Source organism: Lithobates pipiens, unplaced genomic scaffold (assembly GCF_037356315.1).
Source record: "Lithobates pipiens isolate NorthernLeopardFrog02 unplaced genomic scaffold, aLitPip1_a1.2 Scaffold_18, whole genome shotgun sequence".
Taxonomy (NCBI): Eukaryota; Metazoa; Chordata; class Amphibia; order Anura; family Ranidae; genus Lithobates; species Lithobates pipiens.
Genome location: NW_027507758.1, coordinates 526347450 through 526358506, shown reverse-complemented (window position 1 = coordinate 526358506; position 11057 = coordinate 526347450). Strand labels below are relative to the sequence as shown.

The following is an 11057-nucleotide window of genomic DNA, read 5'->3' as shown; positions in this document are numbered from 1 at the left end:
ATTATACTGCTGGGTTTTAATTTTGAATTAAATCCAGGAGATCTCCTGTGATTGAGGCCGGGTTCACACCACAGCGATGCGGGAACGCCGCGAATCCGCGGCATTTTCCCGCATCGCACACCTCCCGCCGGCAGTTCACACTGCCCTATGCGGACGGCTGGGAGTGTCAATGATATGTTAATGACACCCCCAGATCCGTCTGCATATCACAGTGCGATCTGCAGACTCCCACAGGAATCGGATCGCATGGTGTGAACCCCCATGCGATCCGATTCTGTTGCGGACCAAAAAAAGGGTCCCGTGCGAGTTTGCTGCGGGAGCGATGCGAATTCAGCCATACTATCTGTATGGCTGAACTCGCATCGCTACGGAGATCGGATGTGATTTGCACTGCAGTGCGGGTGCGAATCACATCCGGATCTCCCCCCCGCAGCAGTGTGAACCCAGCCTAAAGGTTCATTTAAAAAACAAAAAAACAAACATGTCATACCTCCTCTGGGCAGTTGGTTTTGCACAGAGTGGCCCCGATCCTCCTCTTCTGGGGCCCCTTAGCAAGGCTCCTGGCTCCTCCTCTTCTCGAGTGCCCCGTTGGAGAGTGGCTCTCCCTCAGGGCACTCATTCGGGCACGCTCCCACATCCTGCTGCGTCTATTGACACAGACAGCAGGACTTGGCCCCGCCCCCCGGTTCCTACATCATTGGATTTGATTGACAGCAGCGGGAGCCAATGGCTGTGCTGCTATCAATCTATCCAATCAGGACCCAAGACACCGGCTGGAGCGGGTGTGCTCGCCCCCGTCACTGGAAAGACTGGGTTTAGATAAGTAAAAGAGGGGGCTCTCGGAGGGCTGCTGCGTCATAGGATATTTTTCACCTTAATGTATAGAATGCATTATGGTGAAAAACCTTGAGGATTTACAACTCCTTTTAAGAAGTCATCATCATCATTATAATACAGGATTTATATAGTGCCAACAGTTTACACAGCACTTTACAACATAAGGGCAGACAGTACAATTGCAATACAATACGAAACAGTAGGCATTACAGGGCCCTGCTCATTGCTGTGATCATATATATATATATATATATATATATATATATATATATATATATAAATTGCATGTTTGGAGGTGATGTTTGGGGAAGAGGCTGACTTGTCGCAATCTTTAGTAAGCCATCTGGATTGACGTTTTTCACCAAAGTAATAAACGTGTGGATATAGGGACTCTCAGAATACCATTTAAAAATGTTTGGTGCACAATTCACTTAGGCTATATACACTATATATTTTGATATATGGATCATTTATTGTTTTATTTTATGTTTAGTGCTGCATGAATTTACTTATGTAAATACAAATCGTTCTCAGACCGGACGAGTTGGAGGGAAGGAAAGGATGGTGTCTCAATCTCTACCTCTTCCAATCAGAGAAGGGGGTTGCTGTTGCTTTGTGCCAGTTTTTTTTTTTTTTTTTTTTTTTTGGGACTGGTCTATGAATGGTTGCAATTCATGATCCTCAACAAGATAAACATTCTGAGCTAGGAGGGTGGCTCATTTACAGTGAATAATCCTGCAGGAAATGGCCTTATTATCTTAAAGAGGGAAAGTATAGTGTATTTTTGATGAAAATGTTTGAGTTATTTTTGCAGTGTAATTTATCTCATTTTTGGACTTTTACATTTTTATAATAAATCTAACCTTAAGGCCCGTACACATGATCAGAAAATCGTACAAAAAAAAAACACTTTTGAAGCGATCATACGATAATCTGATCACTAGTACACAGCTTTCGTCTGAAATTATCTGAAGGGACAAATGCGCAAATCTTTCTCGTACGATACCAGAGTGTACAATTTTCCTTTAATCAGTACAGTTTTCGTCCGAAAATACAACACATTACATCACTTCCGAATTGTTATTCCTCCGTACAAAAAGTTTCATACTTTAGTAACCTCTTCATTTTCGATATGGAGATGAGCATGCAAGGAAAAAAAATGGACTGTTATTTGTCTGATAATCTCATTGTCAGTACTAGGCTTTAGCCCGTGAGAGTTCAAAGTCGCATTAGAAGTCGCACCCCATTAGTGGCAATGGAACCATTCTAATAGGAGTGACTTGAGTCGCTCTGACTTAGAAAATGGTTCCTGCACTACGTTTGGTCCAACTTCAATATGACTGGCATTGACTTCTGAGAGTTTACTGCTTTCAGTGAGTTGGCCAGCACATACTTGCTGTGTTAAAGGGGTTGTAAAGGCAGAAGGCTTTTAATCTTAATGCATTCTATGTATTAAGATAAAAAGCCTTCTGTGTGTGGCAGCCCCCTCCCAGCTGCCCTAATACTTACCTGAGGTCCCTCTCTGTCCAGCAATATCCACGGGTGTCTCAGCCAACCGAGATTCTCCCTCTGATTGAATGAGACACAGCAGCAGTGTCCTTGGCTCCCACTACTGTCATTCAAAGTCAGCTAGCCAATCAGGGGAGAGAGGGGGCGTGGTCGGGCCGGGGCTCCGTGTCTGAATGGACACACGGAGCTATGACTCTGTTCAGGTGCCCCCATAGCAAGCTGCTTGCTGTGGGGGCACTGAACAGGAGGGAGGAGCCAGGAGCACCGAAGTGGGGCCCAAGAAGAGGAGGATCCAGGCTGCTCTGTGCAAATCCACTGCAACTGATCAAGTAAGTATAACATGATTGTTATTTTTATAGGAAAAAAAAAAAGAAGACTTTGCAATTTCTTAAAACCTAGTACACAAGATGGGAAGATCAGATGAATGATCGTCCAATATTTTAAGTCTCATATCAAAAACGAAGAGGTTACATACAATTTCAGAAGTGATGTAATGTGTTTTATTGTAATGTATTCTTTAATTTCCGAGCATTAGTGATCTTGGTCTTTTCCGATTTTTTTTTTTTTTTTTTAAGGAATACTGTACGGATGAAACTAAAATGTTACGTTCTGGCATTGCACAAGAAAACTTTTCATGCTTGTCGCTTCAGATAATTTCAGATGAACTGTCATGATGGGCTCTCGAAAGCTATGTCCTAACAATCAGATTATTGTACGATCGCTTCAAAAGCGGTATTTTTCATACAATTTTCTTATTGTGTGTATGGGCCATTAGTGTCTGAAAAGATATCTAAAGCCAGAGTATTAGCCAGGTGACTAGCATTTTCATGTCAGCAATAGCAGTCTATGCATTTCTCTTGTGTAAGTTCACCTTTAGCATATGTTCTCCAAAACATTTGCGCTTAACATTTTTGAGAAGTTTACAAGTGAGTTTATGTAAGCCTAGTGTTAGGCAGCCTATAGATAAGTCCATTTTTTTTCATTCAGCCAGTGAGTTGAATGAAAAAAAAAACTATTAAATGGTGGGTGGGGGGATCCTCCCTGCTGAGCTATTGTATTCTGACACCAGGGAAACCTCTGATACTTTTACTATATTATGCAGTGCTGATCGAGGGGGAAAATCTGACAGGGTGGTTGTACAACTTGTGTGCAACCTCCCTGCCCATACATGGATTGAATTTTGGCCTGTCCCTGCTGGCCGAATCTTGATCCATATATGGCAGGCTTAGGAACAAGTGGAAAAGTATTACTACTGTATGTAGGCACCCACATAGTGGAGAAGGATCTGGGGGTTTTGGTAGATCATAAGCTCAATAATAACATGCAATGCCAATCTGCGGTTTCCAAAGCGAGCAAAGTCCTTTTTTGTATTAAGAGAGGTATGGACTCCAGAGAGAGAGATATCATTTTGCCCCTGTACAAATCATTTGTAAGACCTCATCTGGAATATGCAGTTCAGTTTTGGGCACCAGTTCTCAAAAAGGATATCCGGGAAGTGGAGAAAGTGCAGAGAAGGGCAACCAAACTGATAAGAGGCATGGAGGAACTTGGCTATGAGGAGAGTTTAGAGGAACTAAATTTATTCACTCTTGATAAGAGGAGATTAAGGGTGGATATGATCAACATGTACAAATATATAAGGGGTCCATATAGTGAACTTGGTGTCGAGTTGTTCACTTTACAGTCAACAAAGAGGACAAGGGGGCACGCTTTACGTCTAGAGGAAAAGAGATTTCAGCTGTGAAATGTGGAATAGAATCCCTGCAGAGGTGGTTCTGGATCGCTTTAAGAAGGGCCTGGATTATTTCCTAAGTGTACATAATATAACTGGGTACTAATATTTATTGGTAAAGTTGATCCGGGGAAAATCCAATTGCCTCTCCGGGGATCAGAAAGGAATTTTTCCCCTGCTTTAGCAAATTGGATCATGCTTTGCTTAGGGTTTTTTTTGCCTTCCTCAGGATCAACTGTGGATATAGAATTGGGTATATGGGATTGTATGATATTATTATTATTATTGTTATTATTATTATTATTATTATTTTTTGTGGTTGAACTGGATGTCTTTTTTCAACCTGACTAACTATGTAACATGCAGGAAGCAGGGCCTACATATGTAATCAGAAATATCCCCCTTTAAGTTTATAACTTTCCATTTCATCCTTGCTTTATAAGTTTTTTTTTTTTTTTTTGCCTTCCTCTGGATAACCTTTGGCTATAGGGGTGGGGGTGGGGAATGAAGAATAATATGTATTAACACTTAGCTCAGGCATTAGCAACCCCAGTTTACATCTTTAAATACTTTTCATGAGAAACCTGCCTACTCTGTCATTGCTGACTTGGTGAAACTACACAAACCCCTGTTTAATTTACATTGTCCCTTCTCTTTCTGTATGTGAATGATGGCAATGTAATTATTTTAATAAAAAAAAAAATCCCCTAAAAAATTTCAATAAAACGATTTAAATTGTCATACAAATAAATATTTGAAATGAAATCTTTATTGTTTTTTGGCAATATCATGGTGTGGGTGGATTTCTGCCAGTCACGCCCCTCCAGACTGTGTCTTAGAATAATATGGAGATTAAGCCTCCATTAATCTACATGTAATATCCTGCCCCCATTGTGCTTAGCTGGTTAGTGGGCTTGAAGGAGGAGAGAGGGATTGGGCTATCATTTACCACTGTGTATACACCCACATGTGTATCTCTATAGTCACATGGGTTGCACAGATGTGATAGGGAGCAAATGTTCAGGATAGAAGCATACTGAAAACTGAGCATGTGCAGAGAGAAGGTAGAGATGGAGAACAGCAGGATCAACCAGGTTTTTTACAGAATACAGAAAACAAATCTCATAGTGACTGAGTATGAACAACACGTAATACACCATTTATTCATAGTTTTTTTAATGATGTGGGTTTATTCTCACTTTTTTTTGAACCCCCAGTTTTGCTAGTGAGTTAGTTACCACTATTGAGAATCCAGTTCTTGTATTACAACATCACTGGTTGTACTGCTGAGTGAGTAGTGAGTACAGAGGATCAGCACAACAGCCAGGTAACTGGTTTCTGAAGGATGTTGGTAATGGTAGCAGTATTCCTTTACTGGCTAGCTCATGTTAAAATAATGGGTGTATAAAGTATTTCTCTGCTTTCGTAGCATGGTGGCCATTATTTACCTAGATAACACATGATGGCCCCTGTAAATGAAACCCATGTGTGATGATTGTAGAGGTTAGGGGGAGGTTAGATGTATGCTCCCGGGCTTTATTGTAATTCTGTGTTTTTCTATAGTTTCCTTTCCTACCAATATAATTCCTTGTGTATTAGATTACATCTCACCTAATATTGAGATTTCCTTTCTGGATCCCTATCTGTTATTTGATCTTTGTCTCCATGTGCCCCTTTCTCTTATGAATTCTGCTCTGTTATGAATGCCACAACTTATCAGATGAGTACGCATAATAATACCAGCATTCACATATTACAGCAGTCTGCAAAATATCCTTTATGTAGTGATGGGAGGGTTTTTTCTTTATCAGAGCGGTGGTGTGGCCCTGAAGGAATAGGCATATCAGGGGTGCATGTCAGGGGGTCACGATGGCAGTTGCCTCTTCACCAGTCTTAAGTTGGCCATACATTATACAATTTTACTTTTAGATTTTAAAAAAATCATATAAAATTAGGTAAAACCTAAACACTTAAGATGGTATTCAAGCAGGCAGGCCCTTGCACTACATAGCTGAAGGTAAATATAAAGGAAATTGAATGAGTATATTGTATATCTAGCTTTAATTACAGTGCATATAAAAAGTCTACACACCCCTGTTAAAATGTTAGTCAGGTGTCTGTGATGTAAAAAAATGAGACAAAGATAAATAATTTCAGAACTTTTTCCACCTTTAATGTGACCTATAAGCTGTACAACTAGGTTGAAAAACAAACTGAAATCTTTTAGTGGGGGAAAGTAAAAATAAAATAATAAAATAACGTGTTTGCATAAATGTGCACACCCTCTTAAAATGGGGATGTAGCTGTGTTCAGAATTAAACAATCACATTCAAACTCAAGTTAAATAGGAGTCATTACACACTAGGGCTGCAACTAACGATTATTTTTATAATCGATTAGTTGGCCGATTATTGTTTCGATTAATTGGTTAATAACCTTAAAAAAAAAAGTGTGTCAAATTGACATTCATTTTCAACTACAGTGACAGGAAAATTTGGAAATCATAGAAAACTTCTTAGTCAAAAGGAATTCTCAGACGGTGTTTGTGGTTTTCGTTCAGAAATTACATTCATTTTAAAAACAGAATGTAAAAAACAAGTGAAAATTTCAAACAAAATTCTTTCATTCAGCGAATGTACAAAGATTTTTCGTCTGAATATTCTCATCTGAAAATTGATCGGTGTGGCCAGCATAAGGCTCGGTATACACCTATGCAGTTTGCTTTTGATCTGTTTCTGCCGTGCTTTTTGCAGTACGTTTTGATTTTTGCGCATGTGATTTTAATGCAATTCACATTTTTGCATTTTTTTGGGCAGATTAAAAAACACAAATTGCTGCAAAAACGCATTACATGCTTTTTCTGCAGCTTCTCCATTGAAGTATGTTGAACCAATAAAGCACCATTTTGCGTTGAAAGTCCCTGACCCTTTCAGATGTGAACGTGTCTCATAGGAAACCATGTAAATGAACTGTAGTGCATTTCTGCAAAAAGCACCAATAAACACATAGCTGTGAACCAGGTCTAAGACGTTTAGTAACATAATGGGGTTAAAAAAATGAAAATGAGCCCTTTATAGTAGAAAAAAGCAGATAATCACTACTGTAGGGGTTTGTTTTTTTTACTGTAGAACAGTGAAAGTAATATTTTTACAGTAGCCATTATTTGCTCTTTTTGTACTATCAAGAGCTCATTTTAGTTTTTTTTAACACCATTATTTTACTGGCCGATTAATCGATTATGAAAATAGTAATCGATTAATTTCATAATCGATTAGTTGTCGATTAATCGATTAGTTGTTTCAGTCCTATTACACACCTGCCTTTCATTTAAAGTGCCTCTGATTAACGCCAAATAAAGTTCAGCTGTTCTAGTAGGTCTTACCTGACATTTTCTTAGTTACATCCTACAGCAAAAGCTGTGGTCCGCAGAGAGCTTCCAAAGCATCAGAGGGATCTCATTGCTAGAAGGTGTCCGTTAGAAGGAGGGTACTGAAGGATTTCCAAAACATTCAATATACCATGGAACACAGTGGATCAGTTATCAAGTGGAGAAAATATGGCACAACAGTGACGTTACCAAGAACTGGACATCCCTCCAAAACTGATGAAAAGACAAGAAGAAAACTGGTCAGGGAGGCTGCCAAGAGGCCTACAGCAACATTAAAAGAACCACAGGAATATCTGGCAAGTACTGGCTGTGTGGTACATGTGACAACAGTCTCCCGTAGTCTTCATATGTCTGGGCTATGGGGAAGAGTGGCAAGACAGAAGCCTTTTCTTACCAAGAAAAACAGCCAAGCCCGGCTACATTTGCAAAAATATATCTGAAGTCTTTCAAAATCATGTGGGAAAATGTGTTATGGGCTGATGAAAACAAGGTTGAACTTTTTGGCCATAATTCCCAAAGATATGTTTGGCGCAAAAATAACACTGCACATCACCAAAAGAACACCATACCCATAGTGAAGCATGGTGGTGGCAGCATCATGCTTCGGGGCTGCTTTTCCTCAGCTGGTAGACAGAATTAGGGAGGGAATTAGGCCAGGTTCACACTGGTACAATAAATGCTCAGACATTGGAAGTTTATGTCGCATGACGTGTGAAAATCAGTATCCCTATAGGAGCCGTCTTAACTGGTCCGACACAAGTCCATCCAACTTTGAAAATGCTCCCTGCACTACTTTGGTCCGACTTTGATCCTACTTCAGCCCATTGAATATCACCGTCTTGACTGATCCGACTTTGGCATGCGACTTGTGCTCTAATGATTTCGAAGGGGAACTCCACGCCAAATAAAAAAAAAAAACGGCATGGGTTTCCCCTTTAAGATAGCATACCAGGCCTTTCGGCCTTGTATGGATTTTCAGGGAAACCCCCACACCTCAAAAATAGTGTGGGGGTCCCTCCAACATCCATACCAGACCCTTATCTGAGCACACAGCCTGGCAGGTCAGGAAAGGGGGTGGGGACGAATGAACAGCATGGTGGGGTGCTTTGGGGCAGGGGGCTCTGCGCCCCAAAGATGAAAAGACGAGCATGAAGAGGCACTTCATCTTTTAGCATGACAACTACCCAAAGCATACATTCAAATCAACAAAGGAATGGCTTCACCAGAAGAAGATCAAAGTTTTGGAATGGGCCAGACCTGAATACAATTGAAATTCTGTGGGGTTATTTGAAGAGGGCTGTGCACAAGAAAACCCCTCGCAATCTGACAGATTTGGAGTGTTTTTTCAAAGAAGAGTGGGCAAATATTGCCAAGTCAAGATGTGCACACTTATGCAACCATACTTTATTTTTTATTTTTACTTCCCTCCACCTAAAAGATTTCAGTTTGTTGTTCACTGCGTTGTGCAGTTTATAGGTCACATTAAACGTGGAAAAAGTTCTGAAACGATTGATCCTTGTCTCATTTTTTTACATCACAAAAACCTGACATTTTAACAGGGGGTGTGTAGACTTTTTATATCCACTGTATATATGATGGTCGGCATTTACAAATAATGTGCGTCCCAAGAGACCTGCCATTGTGATCATTGCAACAAAGGACATAATGCAGTTGATTTGCTAAAACTGAAGAGTGCTAAATCTAGTACCGCTGTGAATGGCAGCCAATCCGCTTCTAACTTCAGCTTGTTCAATTAACAATAGAAAACCCTGGAAACTGATTTGTATGCAGAGCTGCACCAGATTTTGCATTCTCCAGTAGGGATGTGCTGATACCTGTTTTTTACCCACGAGTACCCTTACTTGTCCTCAAGTACTTAATACTAATTACTGATACAAAATGAATGGGCTGAAATCGCATTGCAAAGAATCGCATGTGATTTGAACAGGAATGCAATGTGAATCCTGTCTAGATTGGAAGAGAGGAGAGGGAGGGGGAGAGAACTGCCAATAGTGTAGCAATGTTTATTCAATAAAAACTTTAAAATGAAGCAGTATTGCACTCGCAGACATCGCTGGTGACAGACATAATACAAGCTCAGTGTAGAGCCCCCAGACCAAAGTTCGGTCCCCACTAGAACCGCTGGAGAAAGTGCTGTGAAGCCAAAGCAGGAATTCAGGCAATCCATGGGGAGATGCGGTGGGATTCTCAATCTGTCAAAGGAGCTGTCAGATGTCCAGGATGCTGAGGCCAATCGCAACATATTTTGGAGGCCAAACCAAGCCTCCTTCATCAGCCTTTTGATTGGTCACAGCATCTTTAGTACCTGTTCTACACTTAGCATTATGGAGAAGTTTATTAGTGCATTTATAAGCTGATATTTTATTTGTCATTTTTATAAAATAAAATGACCTCCTTCTCCTCAACAAACTCCACTCCCTTGTCCTCTGTGATTCCGCTTTCTCATGGTTCTCCTCCTACCCATCTCAACGCACTTTTAGTGTCACAAAACCATCTTCCCCACTCCTCTTCCTCTTTCTGTTGGGGTACCCCAAGGCTCCATCCTTGGGACCCTCCTATGCTCTCTCTATATCTCTTCCCTGGGCCAGTTGATAACCTCCCATGGCTTCCAATACCACCTCTATACTGACAACACCCAGATCTTTCTCTCCACTCCTCAGCTCACCTCCTCAATCTCCTCATGTGTCACAAACTTACTGAATGACATATCAGTGTGGATGTCACACCACTTTCTCAAACTCTATCTTAATATTTCCTCCTCCCTGATCCCTTCCCCGTGACTTTACCATTAAGATCAAAGGCACAATCATTGGTCCCTTCACACATGCCAGGGTGCTGGGTATAATCCTGGACTCTGACCTCTGCTTCGGCCCCCACATCCAGTCACTGCTACATATTGCCGCCTTAACCTCCGCATTCCAGAATTCACCCCTTCCTGACTAACGACGCCACATAACTTATTCACTCCTTGGTTATTTCCCACCTTGATTACTGCAACTCTCTCCTCACTGGCTTTGCCTTTCACAAGCTCTCCCCCTTCAGTCTATTATGAATGCTGCTGCTAGACTAATACACCTCACTTACTGATCCGTGACTGCTGCTCCTCTCTGCCAGTCTCTTCACTGGCTTCCCCTACCCCACCGTATAAAACTCAAAATATTAACCACAACATACAAGTCCATCCACATCATCGCCCCCAGCTACATCACCAACCTCATCTGCAGATATCCTCCAAATCGTCCTCTCCGCTCCTCCCAAAACCTCCTGCTCTCTAGCTCCTTTGTTACCTCCTCCCATGCTTGTCTCCAGGACTTCTCCAGAGCCTCTCCTTACCCCAGTATGTCTGGTCAGCCTCTACTCTGTCTGCCTTTAGGCGATCCTTGCAAACTCACTTATTCAGGGAGGCCTTCCCCAACTCCACCTAAGAACTTTACCCGAGACACCTCCTTCAGATCATCCCCCACAGCTATTAGCTTTTGTACCACCTCCCCTCCCTTTAGATTGTAAGCTCCATGAGCAGGGCCCTCCTGTCCCTTCTGTATTTGAACTGTATTGTAAATGTACTGTCTC

The 11057-nt window shown here is 41.3% G+C and overlaps 1 protein-coding gene across 4 annotated transcripts in view; it reads left to right on the top strand.

Annotated features, from left to right (window-relative positions):
• ROCK2 (Rho associated coiled-coil containing protein kinase 2) overlaps window positions 1-11057 on the top strand; it is a 267460-nt gene that overhangs the window by 161045 nt on the left and 95358 nt on the right. The gene's annotated exons all lie outside the window — the stretch shown is intronic.